General features: G+C 41.4%; 1 long non-coding RNA gene across 1 annotated transcript in view; it reads right to left on the reverse strand.

The window, feature by feature from the left end:
* The window catches only part of LOC141047676 (uncharacterized), a 117216-nt gene that overhangs the window by 21640 nt on the left and 68937 nt on the right, over window positions 1-26639 (reverse strand). Inside the window, exons 2-3 of the long non-coding RNA XR_012219881.1 lie at window positions 4405-4479; window positions 1691-1870 (exon numbers count right to left, since the gene is read on the reverse strand). This is a non-coding gene — a long non-coding RNA (uncharacterized lncRNA). The remainder of the gene's footprint in view (window positions 1-1690; window positions 1871-4404; window positions 4480-26639) is intronic.

Here is a 26639-nt window from a genome sequence, read left to right on the forward strand (position 1 = left end):
GGCACCAGCATTGTAGCATGATACGATCTATAATATCCATATTTTCCTTTGATTTTGTCACATAAATTTCTTGAGAAAAAAAATAGTAATCAAAATAGTGCTGGCGGCCGCGCCTACACAGTAGCATAATTCAGAACGCAATTGATGCTACTGTGCAGGCACTACCACTGCCGCCATTTTGCTAGAGAAAAACAAATTGGCGCCATCTTGAAAAAAGGTGCAGGGACGTCGTCTGTCAAGTAGCATCTATCATGCTCCAAATAATACTATTGTGCAGACGCGGACGCTGACACCATTTTGACATATAGGCCCCCCACATCCCTGCCCACAGGCCATCCCAGGGCATGAGAATTTCATTTATAAAAACATCAACCCAGGTATCATTTTACTCAGTATAACAGTGCCAACCTGACACTGTCTGTAGTTTACGAGCACAATTCTGCTAATATGTTCGCTTTAACCCTCAACATAACTTGTTGCTTATTTCTAAGGGTGCTTTCACATTTTGCTTTTCTTCACTTTCATAGGTCCAGTCGGGGCCTGCGTCCGAATGTATGGGCCGACAGGGCCACACACTATAATGGTGCTTGCAGTGCATCATTTTCGGGCGTATACACCTAGTGGAGGCAGACACTGAGAAGTAGTAGACTTATAGTCTATGGCCCTGTTGGCGCATACGTCCAAACCATTTTGTGGTGGGTTCAAACGCAAGTCCGCACAGGGCCCATGAACGCACAGAAAAGTGCAATATGAAAACACCCCAATATATGCCTCTCCCAATTGCTGCTCCAACCTTTACTTGTAACAATACCATAACTTAAGGGAAACTGCCATCTGAATAATGCTGCCGAAACTTAGGCAGCATGAATCCCTGCATGACGGCACACTTGCGTCTAGGTACGGGATTTAATTCTCTGACTCTCTGTTGTTTCAGGGAAAACATAGTTAGGACATACAGCCGGGGACCAAAAGCTGGAGACAAGTCCCTAGACAGCTCTTCCCAATGCTGCGAGATGTGATTGACTGGTTTCTTCTGTGTGTGTACATAGACAGAGACCTGTCAGTCACCTGCGGCAGCGCTGGCAAGAGCCGAGACCTTCTGGAGCGTTTCAGGGAACAGTGTACCTGGCTGCAATCTTGCAAACAAGCTCTAACTCATGCTGCCCGTTGTTTGGGCAACATGAATCAGATGACAGGTTCCCTTTAAAATGCACTCTATTTTACTTAAAATATCCAGTCTCGGCTCCATCAGTCATCCCTCTCTTGTAGGCTATATCTCGTATCATGACTAATTCTGAATCAAGTGAACTGTGCTGCAATTCTAGACACTCCTCATTGGCAAGAGAGCTACCAATTCTAAAAAAAAAACCAGACCTTTACTTCTAACCCCGGACAACCCGTTTAATGTATGGATAATAACTGCTAGCTCATTACTTTGGAGGGATCAAGAAATATTACAATTTATTAATACATAAGGTAGACGTACAGATGATCCCGCTCCCATTTTAGTCATTATTCTGTCTTACAATAGGCCGTATTCATACTTAGAATACTAGAAGATATTTAAAGTAAAAGAAACGGTGGGCAAAATAACTCCTGTCCAAACCTTGCATAGACGAGTAGTCACAGATTTCTAAACCCAAACCCAAATATTATGGCTACTCTCCGTATAAAACACTACTGCACTCACCGTGAGATCCATCATTCCTAATTGAGCACGATATAAATATATTTTTTACATCCTGACGGAGTCAGCATTTCCATTGCTTTATTTGAAGAGATTTAGTAAGATTTGGCAAAAATCTTCTACCGGCAGCATCTGCAAAGGCTACATCATAAGAGAATGATGTGAAAGATGGGAACACGGTAACTATAAACAAAAAAAAAATGGATTCTTTAAAAAAAAAAATATTTAAAAAATGTCACATCATTAGATCAATGGGATTTCAGAATGATAGGTTTTATAGAAATTGACATTTTATTTTACACTTTGACCCGGTAACTCTACTTTAATATTTATCTATATTAGATTAAAGTACCTCCTACGCAAACAAATTCAATCAAAGTTTCTCCAAATCAGATCTGATCAGATCTTGTGTTGCCAATTAAAAGAGTAACAAGAGGACTTGCAAGTACCCCCCTGGGGATATGGCACTGTCCTAGACTACAAGAGCCATAGGTTGATTACCGATCATCTAGTTCTCTCTAGGACTGCATGAGATCATTACCATTAATGAAGCCTGATAGTTGGGGGACCCTAGTTTAGATTTTTCTTGGTTACATCTCTACAAGTAAGCATCTCATATTCCTTGGCCAATGATTTGTGCACATATAATTTACATTCATTTTTTGTAGCTGAAAGTATTTGCCATACAACTGCATCATATGCAAAATGGTCTTTAAAAGAAAGTAGGATCAACCCAAAGCCATCAAAATGGGTATGTAGGTCATAGGAAGTTGAATAACATGATACCATGATATCTTTGATCCAATGCCTTATTCCTGAGAAATTCACAATTCAAAATTCAATTTTTTTTTTAAATATGTAAATGAGCTGTTAACATCTATGGGCTGGGCATAGATCTCCCGGAGAATCTGCCTCCAGAGCCTATTTTAAATGAAAGGAGGAGCTACCAGTGTGAGACGTAATCACTGACAGGCTGCTCTCCTAATATACATATTTCACACTTTCATTTACAATCTGGAGGCAGATTCTCAGGGAGATCTATATCCGGCCCATAGATCTTAACAGCTTATTTACATATTTAGAAAAATGTGTATTTCTCTGGAATAAGGCAATAGATCGCAGATATCAAGGTATGATTTTATTCAACTTTCTATGACCTGCATGCCCATATAGATGGCTTAGCAGAGTCGATCCTTTTGACAAATTACCTTTAATGGCAGGGAAAACTAGTCTCATACAGATTCATTTGCTATGGCTCTTTCGGTCAAGAATGTTTCTTTTTTCACGCATGTATTTTTAAACATGTAAAACCATTTTAAACAATGGCAACATTTATTAAGAAAAATGATAGTTCACGGGGGTCACGAAGTTAAAGAAGTTATTTGTCTGTCATTAACAAGCACTCTCTTTCTGCTTTGTAACATAGAGATGTTATAAAGGGGTGGAAGGTGGGCTCCAAGGGGGTCCCCAGCTCTGAATTTCTTTTATAAGACAAAACTCTCTGGTAGACCCAACATGTCCACACTTTACATGGAAGCCTATTCAGCTGTTAAAAAAAAAACATTGCATTTTAAAAACTTAAGTTTTCAAATAGCTTTTGAGCCAAAGCCAGAAGTTGACCAAGGTGAAAGGAAAACTCTAAATCTATTCTTTACATTTTCCATTATATTTGAATCCACTCTGTTTTGACTTAGAAAAAAAGTGAATAAAAATGTGTCAAAAACTCAATTTGTAATTCAAGCCTTGTAGAATTATAGGCAGACATGACTTCCATTTGCGATGGAACAAAAAGACCTGTGCTATAACATTGAGCATGGGCCGCACACGTCTAGTCGGAATGTGGCCATGAGTACGTAAATCTTGTGGTTACATGACCGCCTGCTCCCAGCGCCAGTACCAGAGCATCCTGACAGAGCTCGTTGTGAGGATTCACAAGTCTGCAGTCAACCATGTAAAGAAGTCTATTAGGCGGCCTCTCTTTTTTTTCTCTTAAATGAAAAAGATTAAAGCAAATAACGTTTTTCAACCAGTAGAGATCATGAACAAATTACTTATCCTACATTGTGAGTCCAATTAAAAAATAAATAGAATTGCAGTTTTTTGTTCATTAAACCACACAAAAAAAAGGAATAAAAAATGTCAAAAATTTCTGTGTACCCCAAAGTGGTGTCATCCAGCAAAAAAATAAAGCCCTCGCTCAAGGCTGTGAACAAAAATATAAAAAAGTAATGGGTGTTAGAAGGGCAACAACAAAGAAACATATTATTCTGTGACGAAAATGTATTTTTATTGTGCAAAAGTAGAAATTCCTCTGCCTGTAAAGAAAAATTGTCTGTGTGCTTCCTCCCCTGCCCAGGAGCTGTGGCATACCACAGCTGTACACTGTCAGACACAGGGGTGAGAGGGACAGAGCACAGGGGAGAGACAGCTCAAACGGGACAGCACGAGGTGAGAACACAGCACAGGAAGGAGAGAGACAGCAGACAAGGGGGATAGCACATGGGGTAGACAGGTCAAATAAGAGAGCACAGACGGGAGAAGTCAGCACATGGGGAAAGCGAGAGATAGGTGGGTGAGCACATGGGGGAGAGATTCTCAAAGCTGCAAAGCCTGCCCCCATCGTGACATTATCGCCCTCCAGATGCAATTGCATCGGGCCACCATCCAGTTATACCATAAATACCAAAAATAGTTATTAAAATCAGTTTGGAAATTACCTGGAATTTGCCGACAGCACTTGACTATTTCTTAGTAAGCTCCTGTCACTTTTTTTTTCAAATATCCCGTAAACTCTAATTCGATCATAAATACATAGGAGACAAAAATGAAGACATTTATGAAAAACAATATATATCGTGGAGGTTGCTGGCAAAAAAAAAAGCTCTATATGAGAGAAAATATATATACTGTATAATTTGGTTCAAGCCATCAGTAAATACACATTGTATAGTTTGTATTATTCATACCATTGGGTTGCTTAATATCCAATTTACCAATCCAAAAAGTCTCTCTCATATAGAGCTTTTTTTGCCAGCAACCTCCACGATCTGGGAAATTAACTCTCTCTATTTCAATAAAGACCAAACTGTTAGTATCACCATTATGTCTTTCTAAAGTTTTTGACAGCTCCAGATATACCTCACTTTACAGCCAACATACCTCACTTTACAACTGACATACTTCACTTTACAGAAGGTACATTCGATACAATAAATTACGTGACAGGTGTCACAGTTCATAAAGGAATATATAGGATATAAACCATCTATTTGTTTTAGTTTTTATCACAAACCTACAAACTGTGATGCTAGTGACCAATCACAGACAAGCCGTGAGGCTGGGTAGTCAATAGATCCGAGGTCAAAAGCCAGGAAGCCACGTCATAGACAGAGGGGTGGGACAAAGGCGTAGTCAGATAAAAAGTCCGAGGTTAGAATTCCAAGAAGGTAGCGGATCACGACAAAAGGGCTAGGCAAATGGATGGTCAAGGCAAATGCAAGGTCGAGCAGCAAAGATCAAATACAAGATTATGAGCAAAAACAAAACACACACCTCTTGAGAAAAGCTACAATTGGCAGAAATCTAAGGTAGAGAGCTGGCTGTATAGCCAGGTATTTACTGTGAACAGGAAACACATAGATTAAACATCATCACACCCTGGTCCTGAATAGACAGCTAAAATGTCACTCAAGACACTGACAGCTCAGCACGCCCCAGTGTTTGATTGGATGGCTGAGCTGTCAATCACCATACTGACAGCTCAGCACTCCCCTGTCCTAAATTGGATGGCAGAAATGTCATTCACTGCGTCAAGACTCTCTGATAGGGGGATCGGGACACATACATTACATTTTTCCCCAAAACACTTGTGAAAACCTTTAATGGCCAACCAAGTCAACTTGTTACTGGTATTTTTATATAAACTGGGAGATATATTTCCAATGTATTTACCTCTCCTTGCAGCACATCTATTACCATTAAAACATGTATGTGATCACATACAGCTTCCTAGCTTTAGAATAGAAATCTATCCATAAAAATCTGATGTGGGGTCCGATTTTTTTTCTCGCACCCATAGACTTGAATGTGTGAGTCTCATCCAAGGCTCGGAAGAAATTAATACTTGCTGTGATGTTCTTTTCTCACGGACGGTCGGACTGAGAAAATAATCGTTCATCTGAACAGCACTGCTGAATAATATCGGTCAGTGTGCTGTCCGATCAAAATTCTGATATGTCCAATTTACACGCTCGCCTGCAGGTGGTGGCGGCGGCCAACGATAATAGCGAAACGACTTGTCGTTTTTTTGGACCATGGTTTAATGGATAATACTTCCAACAATTTAGTTATCGTTTTGATTATAAATGACACATTAAGAGATAGACACATCATACAAAATATATTAGAGAACGGTATACACATTTATGAAGCACAGTCCAGTCGCTGTATACAGTACCTTAACCCAAGGTAGACTTATTATCTAGGACACTATTAAGTCCTGCAATGTCTGCAAGTAATAGAAGCCATGTGATATTCCTGCCTGCAGCCTAAAAATATATATGGTCTCATAGGGAGTAGGATGTTCTCTTTAAAAGCCGGCGGCTGCTGATGCAACTCATGTGTCAGTCTGTGCATTGATTGTCCATTAGTTCTGCTTGAAAAGAAGGTAAGAAAATCCTTTGTGCAATGTGAGTAAAATATATATATGTGTATATATATATATTATGAAATACGTAATACGATTGCACGGCATTGCCTCTGAATACATACTGTCACTGTAGGGGATAGGAATCCATTGTTACAAATTGCTGCACACAATTTAAATCGACTGTAATAAAATGCAAGTTGATCCAACAAGCCGAGTGATTCTGCAATTTGTAGGAAATCTTATACAACAATCATTATTTAAAACTGAATTTAATCAATCAAATTACGTTCAGAAGCTGCGGTCTTTGAATTGCTCCTTAAACAAATCACTTAGTTTTGCAGGGAAACAGTGGGGTCGTTACGATAAGTTGTACATTGTCAGCATGTGAACGCTGCCATAAAGGGTAATATCTAAATTTGTTGTTGGATAGTGATTGTAAATACAGGCAATATTATTATTAAAATTTTCAGCCGTACTTGAGAGATTAACATTTTTAGTTTCTTTTGTACACAGTTTGCTGCTCTGGAGACCGACCACCTAAAAGGCAGCAGAACGTACACAGCGCTTACAAGCTGTTTTCTATTGAACTTGTAAGCACTGTTTTGAAGCTGGTCAAGATGGGTTACTTCCAAATCCTGGCCAGATTCAGCACCGTGCTTACAAGATCGACCGCCGCTGCTGTCTATTTCCTAGGCAACAAGCTATAAATTAAAAAAAAACATTAAAGGGACTGCCAGCACACAATGACTGTTCAAACCAATTACAGGCGCTTGGTGCTTCATGGCGGGACCAATTATAACTTTCCCACCATCTCCACTCCCCAACCCCACAACCTCTTTTTTTGATTGACAGCTATGGCTTCATAAAACCAGAGAAAGGCGGAGGTGAGTAGAAGAAAAGCAGCTGGAAGGTGTATTTAAATTTTTGGGCCCGCCATGATGCACCAAGCGCCTGTACTTGGTTTTCACAGTCATTCTGTGCTGACAGAGTCCCCTCAATGTATCAAGAACGGCTCCTTAGAGTAAAGTGTAAAAGTGCTAGATACCTGACTTATAAAACATTTATATATGGAAAATCCAGAAGTGCCATTAGTAGATGTTTTAGCGTAATTTTCTCATATGGAAGTTGGCAATATAGTCACTTCTCACTTTCTTACTAGGTCGTGAATGCATTTTCTGTGTGGAATTAAAAGGAGGCTCTCCCTTAAAAATCAAACAGAGAAATGAAGCAGATGGCTATTGGTGGCATATCAATAACTAGAGGATCGTTATACAGAGATCTGACTGCGAGGAGAGTAATGATCCCCAGCACTCAACTTATAAGGTGGACATGCACATTTACTCTCCACCAGAAATCAAAATGTCCTCATACAAGTAAATGTCATAGCTGTTTCTTTCTAACAGCATGTAAAAGGCAAAGAATTATTTTTTTTTTATAATCTATCCCTTTAACTGGGTGCCGTCCAATCAGATTCATAGTTTCAAATAGCTCTAATATCTGTAAGTTGAGCCTATCATTACCTTCCAATCACAGGTTTAAAATGATCTTCTTTCAATCTCTTGAACGTCTGCCACAATGCCATACCGGACATCCGCCGTAAAATGACACTCACATGGTCTTTATGGATTGACCATGGACCATCAATATCATTTCTAGTGAACCCATTGGGCTCCGGTCTAACATTGTTATACCCAACATGCCCTCCGTACTTGCCATTAATAACGGTAAACCGGCTAGAATCCTCCCCCTCCCCAGAGTATATATATGGATCAACTATTAGGGGTCAAGACAATCATATCGATTAGAGTTGAGAGGATTGATTCGCTGCAATTTGATTCCAAGTCATAATACTTGAAATTGGCCGGTTCTGGCAAATTCGAACAAGTTGCAATTAGAATCTTTAGGATTTCAGTAGTGATGATGAGCGAACGTGCTCGGATAAGGTGTTATCTTAGCATGCTGGCGTGCTAACCCGAGTGTCTTTGGCGTGCTCGAAAAATATTGCACGCCTTGAGGCTATCAGACATCTGCAGCACATGCAGGGATTGCCTACAAAACAGGTAATCCCTGCATGTGTTGCAGCTGTTGCGGGGTCTCAAACATATATTTTTCTATCACGCCGAAGATACTCGATTAGCAGATGAGCATGTTAAGATAACACTTTATACGAGCACATTCGCTCATCATTAGACTGCTAATAATTAAATCAGCCAGAGAGGGGGCTCATGATGTCAGGCATGAATGTGCATGCTTCCCCATAACACAGTGCAACGGTCACATTATATGGTCTAGGGCAGCCAATCAGGTGGGACTATCACAGGGACTATAAAAGATGAGAGAAGGAAAAGCAGTGGCCATTTTAGGATTATACAGCCTACGGATAGGAGGTCAGAGTGCACAGCTTATCATAAGGGCAGGTGCAGATGACTTTGTATTCTCTTATCCGAGAGAATCTGGCCAATTATGCAAATGACACTTATCAAACTCTGATCAGAGTGTGATCGTATTGTGATCCGATTCTCTTGGATAAGGAGAAGATGGAGAAAAAAATTTCTCCATTCTGTCAGTCAGCAGAAATCTGTCTGCATGCAGTCCGATGCTTTCTATGCACACATTGACTTGCATGACTGACTGCAATCTGAATATAGGTCCAGTGGGCGGTCTTATCAGTGACTGACAGTGCTCTATGTATGCAAATTTATACAAGGCAACCTGGCAGTCACTGATAGGACCGCCCACTGGACCGAAAATCCCAGAAAGAGCAGGAGTTTTAAATGAATAAAACACAGGTTACACAGAGTCTTTTCTCATAAAGCTATATATCTAATCAGCTCCCCCTGCTCTATAACATGGTGCCTGCAGACTGGATGACATTTTCATGGCGACAGCTTCAGCACAGTAGCATGATACGCGGCTTCCGCTCGCAGCAGAGCAGGAGCCGAGGGCATTAGCATATCACAGCCGATGCTCTCACATTGGATGCTATTCACTAGTATGACTCTGTCGTAAAAAGTAAAATCTGTATTCACTGAAGACAGATTTTCCCGTTAATGAAATAGGAGATGTAACGGGAGTGGTGGAGGAACCACTGTGCCGTGGTCGGGGGAGAGCGTGGAGGAATGTAACTAGACGAACACCTTCCTTTTCACTAGAAACCCTGATGGTGGGGTTAGACTTGGCTCCAGATGGACACCAGGTGCTACTACAGGACGGACCTCGGACACACAGCAGCTGAATTCCAAGAGCACAGAGCTGGAACGGAATAGAAAGGGAAAGCTCAGATGGTACAGGCAGGAACGGCAGGAGCTGGCAGAAATGACTCTTATACATGCGGGCACGACAGGTTCAGACTGGTATAGCTGGTATACAGGCCAGTACTGGAAGATAAACTAGAACAGGGGATCTGAGAACTAGTAAGCATGCAAACAAGAAGAGTATACATGTTGCTCAGGCACCTCCCAACAGGCGGAAGTGCCTTAAATAATAAGCGCTTCCCAGACATTGGCATTAGGATGACGCGCGCTGTCCCTTTAAGAGCTGCCATAAGCACAGTGCCCGAGGATCTGTGAGCTGTGTGCAGACCCTGGGCAGCAGCAGGAGGAACTGCCAGGGTAGGGAAGGATGGGAAACGTGCAGGGAAACCAACACTACAGGAGATGACAACTGGTGCTTTTAAATTCTATACAGAAGGGAAGAGTTAGGAGAATGGAGGAACTAAAGACTAACATTCTGCTACAAGTTCTGCTTAAAAGACAGTTACAGTTCTCCATAGAAACTTTTGAGCACCAGCAGTTATCTCCTATATCAGTAATGGGAAAATCTGTATCTACTTTGAAATCAAATATTACCCATGAATTGAGAGTTTTGAGAATTAATGATCAGCTCTAGAGAACAAAGGTGCACATTTAACTAATAAGATATATTACAAAGTTTTCTTATTCACATCCATTATTAATTTATGGGTGGAAAAATGAAACGATTACTCTTAAAATTTCTGTTATAAAAGGGACAATAAAATGAACACTCGAGTAACCACACCTTTCCATTAAAATGTTTCATTTGTAAGTATTTTTTCCGAAATCAATCATTTACTAATAACTTTACTTTGATAAGCAATGGCCCGATTGTAGTAATGGTTTGGCTTAGCAGGAGCTTTAACCCCTTTACCCTCGAGGGTGGTTTGCATATTAATGATCAGGCCAATTTTTACAATTCTGACCACTGTCCTTTAGGAGGTAATAACTCTGGAACGCTTCAATAGATCCTGATGATTCTGGCATTGTTTTCTCATGACATATTGTACTTCAAGATCGTGGTAAAAAATTTTTGATATGACTTGCATATTGTGAAACAAAAAGGAAATTTGACGACAAAGTTTCAAAATTTTTGAAGTCACTTTGAGGGGTCTATATGATTGAAAATACCCAAAAGTGACACTATTCTAAAGACTACACCCCTCAAGGTGCTCAAAACTACATTCAAGAAGTTTATTAACCCTTCTGGTGCTTCACAGGATTTTTTGGAATGTTTAAAAAAAATGAACATTTAACTTTTTTCACAAAAAATTTATTTCAGATCCAATTTTTTTTTATTTTCCCAAGAGTAACAGGAGAAATTGGACTGCAAAAGTTATTGTGCAATTTGTCCTAAGTATGCTGATATCCCATATGTGGGAGGGAACCACTGTTTGGGCGCATGGCAGAGCTCGGAAGGGAAGGAGCATCGTTTGACTTTTCAATGCAAAATTGACTGGAATGGAGATCAGAAGCCATGTCACGTTTGGAGAGCCCCTGATGTGCCTAAACAGTGGAACCCCCCCCCACAAATGACACCATTTTGGAAACTAGACCCCCAAGGAACATTTCTAGATGTGTGGTAAGTACTTTGAACCCCAAAGGGCTTCACAGAAGTTTATAACGTAGAGCCGTAAGATTAAAAAAATCATTTTTTCCACAAAAATGATCTTGTCACCCCCAAGTTTTTATTTTGCCAAGGGTAACAGGAGAAATTGGACCCCAAAAGTTATTGTGCAATTTGTCCTGAGTACGCTGATACCCCATATGTGGGGTAAAGCACTGTTTGGGCGCATGGCAGAGCTCGGAAGGAAAGGAGCGCCGTTTGACTTTTATCAACGCAAAATTGAGAATTGAGATTGGCCACCATGTCGAGTTTGGAGAGCCACTGATGTGCCTAAACAGTGGAAACCCTCCACAAGTGGCCCCATTTTGGAAACTAGACCCCCCCAAGAAACTTATCTAGATGTGCCTTAACAGTGGCAATGCCCAACAAGTGCCACCTTTATGGAACTAATCTACTGTTTCCTGGTTTGTGAGTTTTATAAGTGACCCCAGATTTCACCACAGCGCAGCTGGGAACAGAGCCCAGAGACGGGATGTAACTGTGGTGCCTTCACTGAGATCCCCGCTAGCACCCTGAGCCGTGAGTGCTCACGGTGCTAGCGGGGATCTCACCCCAGCTCAGCCAGTCTGGGAACGGAGCCCAGTGACCGGAGGTAACCTCTATGACGTCACCCCCGGTTACTGACACTGTGTTCACAGCAGCTCATTCACCAGTGGTTCTCAGCGTGGACGGTCGCATCTTGGCACCGTCCAGGTTGAAAACTAATGTTTTTATGTTTGGCTGCTGTCAACACGTTAAAAGACACTTTTTATTGCAAAAAATAGTTTTTGCATCACCACATTGTGAGAGCTATAATTTTTCCATATTTTGGCTCACAGAGTCATGTGAGGTCTTGTTTTTTTGAGGCACGAGTTGAGGTTTTATTGGTACCATTTTCGGGAACATGATATTTTTTGTTTGCTTTCTACTCCGATTTTTGGGAGACAGAATGAGCAAAAACCTGCAATTCATGAATTTCTTTTTTTTTTGGGGGGGGGGGGGGTTTATACCGTTCCATGTATGGTAAAACTGATACGGCAATTTTATTCTTCGGGTCAGTACGATTACAGCGATACCTCATTTTGTCTTTTTTATGTTTTGGCGCCTTTATACAATAAATACTATTTTATAGTAAAAATAATTGTTTTTGCATCACTTTATTCTGAGAGCTATAACTTTTTTATTTTTCCAGTAATAAAGCTGTATGGGGGTTTGTTTTTTTGTGGGCACGATGAGGTTTTCAATGGTACCACGTTTATTTATATCTGTCTTTTTGATTGCGCGTTATTCCACTTTTTATTTGGCGGTATGATGGTAAAGCATTGTTTTTTGCTTCTTTTTTTTTTTTTCTTTATGGTGTTCACTAGTGGGACAGTTTAATAGGTTTGGTCGTTAAGGGCGCAGCAATACCAACCATGTGTACTTTTACTGTTTTTTTTCATTCAAATATTTATTTAGAGATAGAATATACAATATATTGATTTTTTATTATTATTTTTATTATATTTTTACAATTATTTAAAAAAAAATTGTTACACTTTTTCCTAACTTTTTTACTTTGTCCCAGTATGGGACAATTATTTTTGCAGGCTGATCGCCTCTATGGCATGCAGATGAAGCAGCATCTGCATGCCATATAAGCTGTCAGCGCTGCACTGACCTGAGAGACTTCCTGACATGCAGTGCGCATGATCAGCAAGTTTACTTAGCTCTGGTGACCCAAATGTCGTCATGACGACATCCGGCTCACAATGGCAACGATCGGGACCCCGCGTCACACTGCGGGGACTCCGATCCAAAGGGAGAAGTGTTGTGAGTTCATTCTCCCCTCCGTCACTGAGGCCTGGTGAGCTCCCTATTCTAGTGAAGGAAGGTAGTGAGCCTGATTATCAGGCACCTGGTACTAATGAAGACGATTGGCTGAGTGGAGTCACTGACTGGATTTAAGGCAGCCTACGCCCTTTCTGCCCTGCGGGTGATTTCTCTGTGGACTCTTGGACACCAGTCTGATTCCTGCTCTCCTAAAGCTAAGTTTTCTGTTTTGCCTTTTTGCATTTAAGATTTGTTTTTGTTTTTCTTGCTTTTTGGATTCTGCCACTCCCTGCTGGAGTGTGCAGTGTTCCGTTAGCTCTGTCTTCTGAAAGTACCTGAGTGCTGATTAGTTTTTGAAGCTTAGTTGCTTCAGGGCCATTTTTATATCAGCTTGTTGGCTTTTGTCTTTGATAGGGTTTTGGCAGATTGCAGACAGCAGCCTTCCTATCCGTTCCTATCTAGGTAGTTTTTGGACCCCGTCTTTGCTCAGCCTGTCTTTCTGTCTGTGTGTTTTCATCTTGCTTCACCGTCATTATATGTGGGGGGCTGCCTATTGCTTTGGGGTCTGCTCTGGGGCAGTTAGATTTCCCCTTTCCTTCTTTAGGCCTATGTATCTCTCCGGCTGTGAACGAGGGGTCTAGGTCATCGTAGGAACCCCCCACAGCTACTGCTAGTTGTGTTGATAGGTTCAGGGGTCTGCAATCTGATAGTTGCCAACTTCTCTGGTTTTCTGGACTTAGCTAGCATTTCTGTTTTTGCCTCCTACGGTGACTCAATCATAACAGAATCACCCGCCAAACCGCAGATCCTGGGGTACTCAGTAGCAGGAAAGAATTGTGTTTAAAAAAAAAAAAAAAAAAAAAAAAATGGAGTTTGTATATTCTTTCCTCTATATCTGCGAGGAATTTCCGCCTATCTTGCTCGTTCACAGGCTGTTGAACCAAAGGTCCCCACACCTGATGTATTTTTTGGGGATCGATCTAAATTTTTGAGTTTCAAAAATAATTGTAAATTATTTTTGGCTTTGAAGCCTAACTCGTCAGGGAGCCCCGCGCAGCAGGTTAAAATTGTCATCTCTTTGCTGCGCGGCGATCCCCAGGATTGGGCGTTTTCTTTGAAACCAGATGACCCTATTCTGACTAATGTGAACGCATTTTTTCAAGCCTTGGGGTTGCTGTACGACGAACCTAATGCTATTGATCAGGCTGAAAAGACCCTATTAGCATTGAACCAGGGTCGAGAATCTGCAGAGTTGTACTGTCAAAAGTTCCGAAAGTGGGCGGTCCTTACTACCTGGAATGATAGTGCCTTGGCTGCTCTCTTTCGGAAGGGTTTGTCAGAAGCCGTAAAAGATACTATGGTGGGATTTCCTGTTCCCTCTGGTCTGGACGATTCTATGTCTTTAGCCATTCAGGTTGATCGGTGTTTACGTGAACGCAGGATTACACGAGAGGTGTTGCCACCGGTTGAACAGACGTCTGAACCTATGCAATGTGATAGAGTTTTGTCTAAGGCGCAACGTCAGGAATTCAGAAGGCGCAATAAGCTGTGTTTTTTCTGTGTAGATGCCTCACATATTATTTCTGTTTGTCCTAAACGTGAGAAACGCTTTGCACACACGTTTTCTGTTGGTGGGGTTCAGCCTAAGTTTCTTTTGGCGATTACTCTGATCTGTTCCCTGTCCACATTTTCCGCCAAGGCTTTTGTGGATTCGGGAGCAGCACTAAACCTAATGGACTTGGATTTTGCTAAACGTTGTGGATTTCCGTTGACACCTCTGCAGACGCCTATCCCTTTGAGGGGGATTGATACTACCCCTCTGGCTAAAAATAAACCTCAGTTTTGGACCCAGTTGGTCATGCGGGTCGCCCCAGACCATCAAGAAAATTGCAGATTTTTGGTGTTGCATGGTCTGCATGATGCCGTTGTTCTGGGGTTTCCCTGTTTGCAGATTCATAATCCAGTTTTGGATTGGAAGTCTGTGTCTGTGGTGAGTTGGGGTTGCCGGTGTACCTTTAGAGAGGCTCCGGTTTTTTCCACCTCTCCTCAGTCGCATGAGGTTCCTGACTATTTGGCGGACTTCTATGATGTATTTAGTGAGAATGAGTCTGTGTCCTTGCCTCCTCATAGGAGTTATGACTGTGCAATTGAACTAAGCCCGGGGTGTAAATTTCCTAAGGGTCGGCTCTTCAATTTATCTGTACCCGAGCACGAGGCTATGCGGTCCTATATTAAGGAGGCGTTGGAGAAGGGTCATATTAGACCATCCTCTTCACCCTTAGGTGCCGGTTTTTTTTTTGTGGCCAAGAAGGATGGTTCTTTAAGGCCTTGTATTGATTATCGTGCCCTCAATAAAATTACTATTAAATATCAGTATCCGTTACCCCTGATCTCGGATCTATTCTCTAGAGTCAGAGGTGCTTGCTGGTTTACCAAGCTTGACCTCAGGGGGGCGTATAATCTTATCCGCATTAAGCAGGGGGATGAATGGAAGACGGCATTTAATACTCCGGAGGGACATTTTGAGTACCTGGTGATGCCTTTTGGGCTCACTAATGCCCCTTCTGTCTTCCAGTGCTTCATGAACGATATTTTCCGAGACTTTGTCGATAAATTTTTGATTATCTATCTGGACGATATTTTGATCTTCTCCAAGGATTGGGATGCTCATGTGGAACATATTCGGCCTGTGTTCCGGATCTTGAGAGAGAATTCTCTGTATGTCAAAGGATCAAAATGCCCTTTTGGAGTACAGAGGATTTCTTTTTTGGGATTTATTTTGTCTCCATCAACTACTGAAATGGACCCGGCCAAGGTACAGGCCATTTATGATTGGGTTCAGCTCACTTCTTTGAAGGCCCTCCAGAAGTTTTTGGGTTTTGCTAATTTTTATCGGAAATTTATAGCTAAATTTTCTAGTATTGCCAAACCATTGACTGACCTGACCAGGAAGGGTGCGGATGTGTTGAATTGGTCTCCGGAAGCGGTTGCTTCCTTTCAGGAGCTGAAGCGTAGATTTACCTCCGCCCCGGTTCTGCGGCAACCTGATGTCTCACTCCCGTTTCAGGTAGAGGTGGATGCTTCTGAGATTGGTGCAGGAGCAGTGTTGTCCCAAAAGGATCCGGTAACATCTAAAATGAATCCCTGTGCTTTCTTTTCCCGAAAGTTCTCTCCATCTGAACGTAACTATGATGTGGGGAATCGGGAACTGTTGGCCATGAAATGGGCATTTGAGGAGTGGAGACATTGGTTGGAGGGAGCCAAACATCAAGTTGTGGTCCTCACTGACCACAAAAATTTGATTTACCTAGAGTCGGCTAAACGCTTGAACCCTAGACAGGCTAGGTGGGCCTTGTTTTTTACACGTTTTGATTTTGTGGTCTCTTTCCTTCCTGGAACTAAGAATGTTAAGGCAGACGCCCTCTCTAGGAGTTTCTTGGCTGATTCTCCTGTGGTGACCAAGCCTGCTACCATCTTAGGCGAAGGGGTAGTTCTTTCTGCCATCTCGCCCGATTTGAGACTTGCTCTGCAAGAGTTCCAGGAGGACAAACCTGAGCGTTGCCCCAGTGGAAAGTTGCATGTTCCTGACCAGTGGAAGAAGAGAGTGATATCTGAGGTTCATTGCTCTGCATTGGCTGCTCATCCGGGTATTTTTGGTACTAGAGATCTTGTGAGTCGCTCTTTTTGGTGGCCCGCCTTGTCTCGTGATGTCAGGAATTTTGTGCAGTCCTGTGGGACTTGCTCCCGGTCTAAGTCTTGTTCTCGCTCTAGTGGGTTGTTGATGCCTTTGCCGGTCCCCAGGAGGCCATGGACCCATATTTCAATGGATTTCATCTCTGATATGCCGGTCTCTCAAAGAATGACTGTTATTTGGGTGATTTGTGATAGGTTCTCTAAGATGGTTCATCTTGTACCACTCCCTAAGTTGCCATCTTCCTCTGAGTTGGTGCCCCTGTTTTTGCAACAGGTGGTTCGCTTGCACGGGATTCCTGAGAACATTGTATCTGACAGAGGAGTTCAATTTGTGTCTAAATTTTGGAGGACGTTCTGTTCCAAGTTGGGAATCCAGTTGTCCTTCTCCTCTGCTTTTCACCCTCAGACCAATGGGCAGACAGAGAGAACAAACCAGACCTTGGAGTCGTATTTGAGATGTTTTATTTCCGCTGATCAGGATGATTGGGTTTCATTTTTGCCCTTGGCCGAATTTGCTTTAAATAATAGAGCTAGTTCTGCCACTTTGATGTCACCTTTTTTTTGTAACTTTGGGTTTCATCCTCGATTTTCTTCAGGGCAGGTGGAGCCCTCTGCCTGCCCAGGTGTTGACACTGTGGTGGAGAGAATGCACCAGATCTGGGACCAAGTGGTGGATAAGTTATCTCTCTCCCAGGAAAAGGCCCAGCGGTTTTCCAGTCGACATAGGACCATTGGTCCCCAGTTTAAGATTGGTGATATGGTGTGGTTATCATCAAAAAATATTGCTATGAAGGTGGCTTCTCCTAAGTTTAAGCCTAGATTTATTGGACCTTACAAGATTTTGGAGATTATTAATCCGGTCTCTTTTCGTTTGGCTCTTCCTGTCACATTTAAGATCCATAATGTGTTCCATAAGTCCTTGTTGAAGAGGTTTGTTGAGCCAGTTGTGCCTGAGGTGGCACCTCCGGACCCTGTATTGGTTGAAGGTAACTTGGAATATGAGGTAGAGAAAATTCTGGATTCCCGTCTGGCTAGACGGAGACTCCAGTATTTGGTTAAGTGGAAGGGTTATGGTCAGGAGGATAATTCCTGGGTCTCTGCCTCTGATATTCATGCCAAAAGATTGGTGCGTGCCTTTCATCGGGCTCACCCTGATCGCCCTGGTAGCGTTGTTGAGGGTTCGGTGACCCCTCCACAAGGGGGGGGGTACTGTTGTGAGTTAATTCTCCCCTCCGTCACTGAGGCCTGGTGAACTCCCTATTCTAGTGAAGGAAGGTAGTGAGCCTGATTATCAGGCACCTGGTACTAATGAAGACGATTGGCTGAGTGGAGTCACTGACTGGATTTAAGGCAGCCTATGCCCTTTCTGCCCTGCGGGTGTTTTCTCTGTGGACTCTTGGACACCAGTCTGATTCCTGCTCTCCTAAAGCTAAGTTTTCTGTTTTGCCTTTTTGCATTTAAGATTTGTTTTTGTTTTTCTTGCTTTTTGGATTCTGCCACTCCCTGCTGGAGTGTGCAGTGTTCCGTTAGCTCTGTCTTCTGAAAGTACCTGAGTGCTGATTTAGTTTTTGAAGCTTAGTTGCTTCAGGGCCATTTTTATATCAGCTTGTTGGCTTTTGTCTTTGATAGGGTTTTGGCAGATTGCAGACAGCAGCCTTCCTATCCGTTCCTATCTAGGTAGTTTTTGGGCCCCGTCTTTGCTCAGCCTGTCTTTCTGTCTGTGTGTTTTCATCTTGCTTCACCGTCATTATATGTGGGGGGCTGCCTATTGCTTTGGGGTCTGCTCTGGGGCAGTTAGATTTCCCCTTTCCTTCTTTAGGCCTATGTATCTCTCCGGCTGTGAACGAGGGGTCTAGGTCATCGTAGGAACCCCCCACGGCTACTGCTAGTTGTGTTGATAGGTTCAGGGGTCTGCAATCTGATAGTTGCCAACTTCTCTGGTTTTCTGGACTTAGCTAGCATTTCTGCTTTTGCCTCCTACGGTGACTCAATCATAACAGAGAGGGGCTTAAAGTGACCACTCCTGGCACCTAGTGCTGGGTGTCAGCTGTGAGTGCGACCGATCGCTTAGACGTACTATTCCGTCCATGGTCAAATTGTGCCAGGTCACATAGACAGAATAGTACGTCTGATGTCAGAAAGGGGTTAAAGAGTGTAGAATTTAGGGACACATTTACATATTACACATATAATTACAAAACACAAGTACAAATTTTGAAACACATGGAAGCACAAACACGCTTGAATATGTATACAGTATATACACATACGCACAGTTACATACACATATACAAACTGTATATACACAAACACAAATATATACACACACTGCAAAACAAACACATAAACACAAAACAACGCAAAACAGAGTCACAAAAACACAAACTATACATTTCTATCCCAACACAAATTCTGTAATACCTGTCTCTGGGTGCAGTAGGACATGACTGCTGTAGCCAACAGTCGCCCTAAAACATATCAGGGAGACTAAGATCATCATGGCCAGGTAGTAAAATGATGACCTGGTTTTGTGTGTTTGAGTCCAAAATAGTAAATTTGCAGTTGTCAGATCAGCACCAGCACTAATAGACGGCATAAACTTCTTTTCTATAATCTCAAAACACTGAGACTAGAGAGTTTCCTGATGATGGTTGCATACAAATATAAAAGATGAAAAGTCTTGTAAAAGGCTATTCAATCTAAAAAAAAATCATTTACATTAAAGGGAATCTGTCAGTAGGATCAACCCTCCTAATCCGTCTATATGGGCATACAGGTAATAGGAATCTGAATATAATGATACCTTGGTATCTGTGATCCGATGTCTTATTCCAGAGAAATCTACATTCTTCTTATATATAAATGAGCTGTTAAGATCTATGGGCTGGACACTGATCTGCATGAGACTCCGCCTCCAGATCTTATTTTAAATAAAAGGGGGCACTGCCAGTGTGATGGCGGGTCTCTACTCTCCTGATCTCACTGCAGAGCTGTGTGTGATTATAAGGCCATGGTCACACTATCAGTATTTGGTCAGTATTTTACATCAGTATTTGTAAGCCAAAACCAGGAGAGGAACAATCAGAGGAAAGGTATATTCGAAATGCGTCACCACTTCCGTATTCATCACACACTCCTGGTTTTGGCTTACAAATACTGATGTAAAATACTGACCAAATATTGATAGTGTGACTGTAGCCTACCTGACACATCTGCAGGCTCCTCCCAAGGCTTTAGTTTCCATGTCATAGGCAGATAATGGTGCAATACTGCTGCTGCAGAGCTGTGAGAGCTGCAGCTGATAACATGTTTGTAATGAGACAAAGTTCAGTTTTACTGTTCTGTGTTAGTTACACGTCTCTCCATGGCGCTATAGAGTTCAAGTCCTCTTTTTCTCTGAAGAGGCAATTTGCATATTATTTTCCCAGAGGAGCATTGCACGGCGAATAAGCCTCCTTACCTTGACAAGCCAGAGCTGGCATGTCACTCTCCACAAGGAGAAACCTTACCCCTTAGACCCCAGTCCAGCGCCTCTCACCTAGCCAAATCAGTTCTCGTACTTTGCACTGACAAGAGCCAATAGCTCGAAACACCGTGTCTGCAAATTGAGATTCTGATTTGGCTTTTATCCAAAGTCATATTACAAGACTCGTTAAAGGGTTGATTGTGACTTGTAGGATTGCTACTACCAACAGGTGGCGCTATAGAGTTCAAGTCCTCTTTTTCTCTGAAGAGGCAATTTGCACACGTCTCTCCCTGGTAACTCTCACTTTTGTTAAGAATAAGCTCTGGAGGCAGATTCTCAGGGAGATCTATGTCCGGCCCATAGTGCTGAGCAACTGATTTATATATAAAAAAAACATGTATACCTCTGGAATAAGACATCGGATCGCAGATATCACTTTATTCAGCTTACTGTGACTTACATGTCTATATAGATGGCTTAGGAGGGTAGATCCTACTGACAGATTTCCTTTAAGGCCGAATTCAGATGTCCATATAACACTGTCCATGTACGGAAGATGTTTCATGGACTGGCAACAGGTCTCCTGGCTTGAATTTGACAGTTTCATCTCAATATGGCTTTAGGATGCTGTAGAAAATTATCGCTGCACTTGGCCATTTGCCTTTTCATTGCTCTTCCAGACAAGGACTTACCGCAATTTTATAGGTAGACCACTGTTTTAGTACAGAAATACCGTAAGTGGTTGTGCATGAGAGCAGTGAAAAGACAGCACCAGCCTAGTGTGAACGCAGCCTTACCCAGATAGAAAAAACTCTTACTTAATAGTTGGGGATCCTTTTGTTCCAGACGTCTTCATTTGACCAGAATGGAAAGCATTTAGGAGTGTTTCTCTCTGGAGTATCTTTTCTTGTCCCGCACTACACAGACACTCCACTGACTTGAATTGGTATTGTGTAACGCTAACTACATTAAAGCCCCATGATTTACTTCATGGGAGGCACGTGACAGGCATTAATGCTTTGCATTATACTTCAAAAAATTGTTCCCTTGGTTCTCCAAGTGGGTCAAAAATATGAATTTAATAAAATGTAAAAAAAATTTAAAAAAAAAATCTACCCCCAAAAAATAGTTTAATAATAACTCACCAAAAATATATACATATTTGGTGCCTCTGCACTTAAACAATAGACTTAAAAATACTGATTTTTTTGGTTTCTGCATGATTAAAAAAATGCTAATCATTAATTACATGAAATTGAAAACTGTGCTGCGGAAGCTTACCAATTGTCTTCCTAAACTCTCGCCATTAGGCCACGTTCACACCATCAGTATTTGATCAATATTTTCCATCAGCATTTGTAAGTCAAAACCAGGAGTGGAACAATTTGAGGAAAAGTATAATAGAAACTCGTCACCACTTCTGGATTTATCACCCCCTCCTGGTTTTGGCTTACAAATTCTGATGTGAAATACTGAGCGTGTGAACGTGGTCTTATACAGAGGAATTAACAGAATAAATATGATGGAAAGAGTAAAAAAAAAAAAAAAAAAACAATTTAATAAACGCTTATTACTGCGGTGGAACGGAAGCTAAGTAACAGAGCCACCTTGACAGAATGCAGCATTAGTGCTGCACAAGGTGGCTCTTTTACTTAAAAACGCCTGGGGGGGGTGACAGGTTCCCTTTAAGTTAAACTTGCATTTTCATAATTGAAACACCAGGCGCCATGTTGCTCATACAAGTATGAGCAACCTGCATGTCCTAAATGTGCTACCATGGCCTGCAGAGTTTCCGGACTTGTCTCCTATTGAGAGCATCTGCGATGTCATTGTGATTGTCTGTGATTGCAAAAGGAGCTGCCAGCAGCGGATCTTGATGATTTTCATGCATTCTGTTTCTGTACCAAATATTAAGTTTTGTTTTTCTATTGTATCAAATACTTATTTCATGCAATAAAATGCAAATTAATTATGTAAAAATCATATGTGATTTTCAGAATTTTTTTTTTAAGATTCTGTTTCTCACAGGTGAAGTGTACCTACAATAAAATTTACAGACCTCTCCATTGTTTGTAGGTGGGAAAACTTGCAAAATCAGCAGTGTATCAAATACTTATTTTCCACACTGCAGGAACAAAAATGTTGATTGTAGGTCGTAACGGTGAGGGAATGTTTCTCCTTGCCTTTGGGATTTATTGCAATAAAGATCATAGAGAAATTAGATGACCTTTAAGTAATACCAGAATGAGGACACACTAGGTATAATGATGATCCCGCACGCTTAATTGCCATGGTAGTGCTGCTGTAAGTGTTTAGTCTGATAGCACTTCTGAATCCTCCTTAATTATGACTATTGATCATCTACAAAATGCTGAAAACAACAAAACTCACCAGCTCTATTATAAAAAAAATCTGTAAAAACTGAATTTTTTAAAAGATTTGTTCATCTATTTATTACCCAGTAGTTATTAACTGCAAACATTTCATTTCACAGCACTGCATTTACTCAAGTCTGTCCTGCTCCCAATGGAGCAACATCATTTTCCCAAACGTGGAATTATACACACAACACAGCCAGTTTGAGTATGGTTTTAAAGTATCAGATTAAAGGGGTTGTCCACTACTTGCACAACCCTTCTGATATCCCTCGCCGAATAAAATAAAACCTATACTCACCTACCGTGCCTGTGCCGTTCCCGCGGTGTCGGCACTAGCGGTCCTGGGGTTGCATGACGCCCAACGCCCAATCAGTGCCAGCGTCATTGTCTCCACCTTCGGACAAAGCAAACATGAAGAGGAAGTCCAGGTAGCAGCTGATCTCCGATTTCCTGTTCATGTTCAATACGATAGAAGGCGAAGCCAGTAACGTCAGTGACACCAGTGCCGATTGGGCACCATGTGTCATGAAAGAGCACGAGAACCCCAGGACCATGAGCATTGACACCGCAGGAACGGCACCTGCACCTGCACAGGAGGGGAGTATAGGCCTTTCTATTTTTATCAAGGCCAAGCGTGGGGAATGAGAAGAGGTTGTCCTGGTATTGGACAACCCGTTTAAGTCCTCATTCACACGTCTGTTTTTGGTCAGCATTTTGCATCAATGTCTTTATGCCAAAGCCAGGAGTATAACTCACATAGAAAAGCTGGAAATGAAAGATCGACATCTGTTCTGTGTTTTGGAGACATTCCTGGTTTTGGCATACAAATACTGATGAAATTCTGAACAAAAATACTGATGTGTGAATGTGTCCTAAAAGGGAAATACATTTAGGGTCCGAATCATTATTGCATTTGCACCTGTTTCTTGCTTGCGTTTTTTCACGTATTTGATGCTTTTTTTTGTTTGCATCATATTGACCTTTCCATTTACCGTACATTTTTTCAGAGTCACTATTTTATGCGTTCATCTGTTGTTTGTTTTTAATTTGTCACCATGAGAGCAGTCTAGGATTTCCAGATGTTTTTTGCCTTATTCATCATTTGTATTTTGGGAGAGAGAAAAAATCACAAATTTTATTGCAAATGTACTTTAGTCCCCCATGCAGTGATTTTATCTATGCTTGAAAGTTTGGAGCAAATTTTGTGGCATTTTAGCAGAACATGCACATTTTTGGTCCTAAAAAGTTGCAAAAAGGTTAAAGATAAAAAGTATTTTTTATTTTGAACAAAATTCATAAACTGTGTGTGACATTTTGATTAATTTGATATAAAAGAAACGTCAAATAGCACAAGAAAAAAATAAATACAAAAATGACTTGCAAAAAATTCAAATGTTGAATAGGCACCAAAATATTTAGGATTGAGAGTACTCAGTAGTTGATACCTTTTAATGGCTAACCATTAGCTATTAAAAGGTATCAACCACTGAGGACTCTCAATTCTAAATATTTTTCTATCTACTGGCTAACACAGTACAAAGATATACATCTTTCCTGTATCGAACAGGCACCATAAACTGTAAAGATTGTGCCTAGGTCAAAATGGACTTCACAACTCCACTATTGCAAGGCGGCACTGATAGCCCAGTGGATCAACAGGAAAAGGATTCTGTCACACTGCAATGAGACTTGCACCACTGTTCCTTAACGGTTTTCTTAATCGGGTTGTCCACTACTAAGGACAAATCCTCCTTGATCTAAATGTTTGGCCTCGATAAGTGACCAAAGCGTTTGGCCCCGCCATTCCAGCGGTGTCACCACTTGTGTTCCCGAGGTTCTCATGCAGTTGTTATGACACACGGTACCAAACACCCAAAAAGCGCTGGCATCACTGTCTCCGCCTTCGGACATTTTGAACATGAAAAAGAAGTCAAAGACCAGCTGCAGTCCTGACTTCCTCTTCATGTTCAAAACGTCTAAAAAACAGGGACAGTGATGCCAGTGCTGATTGGGCGCCGGGCACTACGTTTCATGCAACCGCATCAGAGACCCAGGACCACGAGTGTCGACACAGGAGTTTTTAGTTACTCATTTGTCTTCCCTATCACCTTTATATACTTTCCATCTGCTACTATGATGTTGGTGATATTCTCATCTGGATGTCCATCCATACAGATGTAGTTTTTGCTAGTCAGTGAAAGACCATCTAGGGTTTATCTCTCTGCTGTTTATGCTCTTTTACCCTGCACTTATCTTCTGTCTGTTTTTATGAAGTAGGCGGCATATTCTCTAACAGTATGTACTTAATCCTTTATTTTGTATTTGACGGTTTGTTTTACTCACTCTAGGATCTTGTTCTATTTCAGCAAACTTTCCCTTCTATAGGTAATCTGCACTCTGCTCTGCCCTCCAGTTCTTTAGGAGGTATGTGAAGTGCTTGACGGCCTTTCAGGTAGCATAGGTCAGAGTTGCCATCATCTAGTGTGGTTTGGCCTATGTCAGCTCATGCAGGAACCACTAGGGACTGTGTGGTCAGGATCTCTAGTCTGTATAGGATCTGTCTGGTAGGGTCAGTTGCAGTTTTTAGTGTGTATAGTGTTGCTACACTATAATAACATAAATGCTATTAGTTTGATGCAGGCACTGCAAAAGTGCAAAAAATGAGTGCCTTGACAAAGTATCTCGTCACTGACAAAAGTAGAATATATAGTAGTGAGATGTTAAATGAGTGCCATGCAAGAGCAGACTAATTGTTAGTGCTGCAATTCGCTCACAGTGTCAGGGATGCCTTTCTCCCTCATTCTTCATCAGTTAATTGTAATTGGATGTATCTATTCATTTCTTTTCACACATTAATCCTCACAATTTGCATCTCTGGGTTCTTAAGCCTTCTCTCCTATCCACATCACACAAAATGGCAGCAGCATCTCCTACTTGGGCTTTTACAGTGGCTATAAGTCATTGAGTCACCAGTGATCGAATGACTGGCTGGGCAAGACATTATAGGGAAGCCTGCCGGGCTGCACAGATGGTCGGGTTATCCTTCTTCTCTGCCTTATGCTGTATGTAACAAGGTCATCGTAGGCAAATCGTCCGAAAATAATCAAGAATTATTTGCATGTACTGTGTGAACTTTTGAAAACTGTATCCCGAATTTGATTTATTCAAAATCAATTCACTCCTCTGTAGTTGTCAGTTCTGCAACTATAGCTGCCTTTGTAGATTAAAAAATGTAAGTTGTTTTCTGCATCAGAAATCCTAAATATTAATTCTGCTGTTTTTTTTTTTTTTTTAATAACTCCCAGTCCAATCTAACATCTTTCAAATGTATAAAATACAAAATGAAAGTCCTAGAAGAAAAGAGAAATTCTATTTCCTTTCTTACCCGATTCTTAAATGTTCAACGTCTCCCCCAACAATTACTGACTTCACAGCTCTGCAGAAAATATTCGCACTACATAAATAAGAGCGAAGAATAATGGCTCCAGATTTAGAGACAAAGCTCACACGTTCAGCTCACAGCCACACTGCAGACTTTACACGTTCAGGATTAGTCAGCACTAAGGAAGCAACTAGTGCTCAGATTACAAATTAGTCTGAAAACTGATTAAATAAGCAAGGGACTTGGAGTCCTTAACATCCACCGAGCATGAATATTAAAACGCGCAGCCCTTAAATTGAAAATGTATGGGAAAGTCTAAAATATTCATGATGGAAAAATAGAACTAATCGGCTTCCTATTGGGGGGGGGGACGTATGTCTGCACCATCGGATTTACATCTACTGTACATGAAATTCCAGGATTACTCATAGTCTTCCATGATCGCAAAGCTCGTGAACTTGCAGCCATCATTTTCTAAAGACACAACAAACATATATTCCTATTAAAAAAGAAAACTCATCAGAAAAATATGATACGCTGGGTAAGATGCTTAAAGGGTTATTCCCATCTTCATAAGTGGGTGATGTAGGATAGTCGCTGGAAATACAAGAAATGTTTTCATGTACTGCTTATTAAAATTTGCAGTTGTCCAGATATTAACGCTTTTATTTTGC

Source organism: Dendrobates tinctorius, unplaced genomic scaffold (genome assembly GCF_039654945.1).
Source record: "Dendrobates tinctorius isolate UK_male_01 unplaced genomic scaffold, ASM3965494v1 ptg000129l, whole genome shotgun sequence".
In the NCBI taxonomy this organism is placed as follows: domain Eukaryota; kingdom Metazoa; phylum Chordata; class Amphibia; order Anura; family Dendrobatidae; genus Dendrobates; species Dendrobates tinctorius.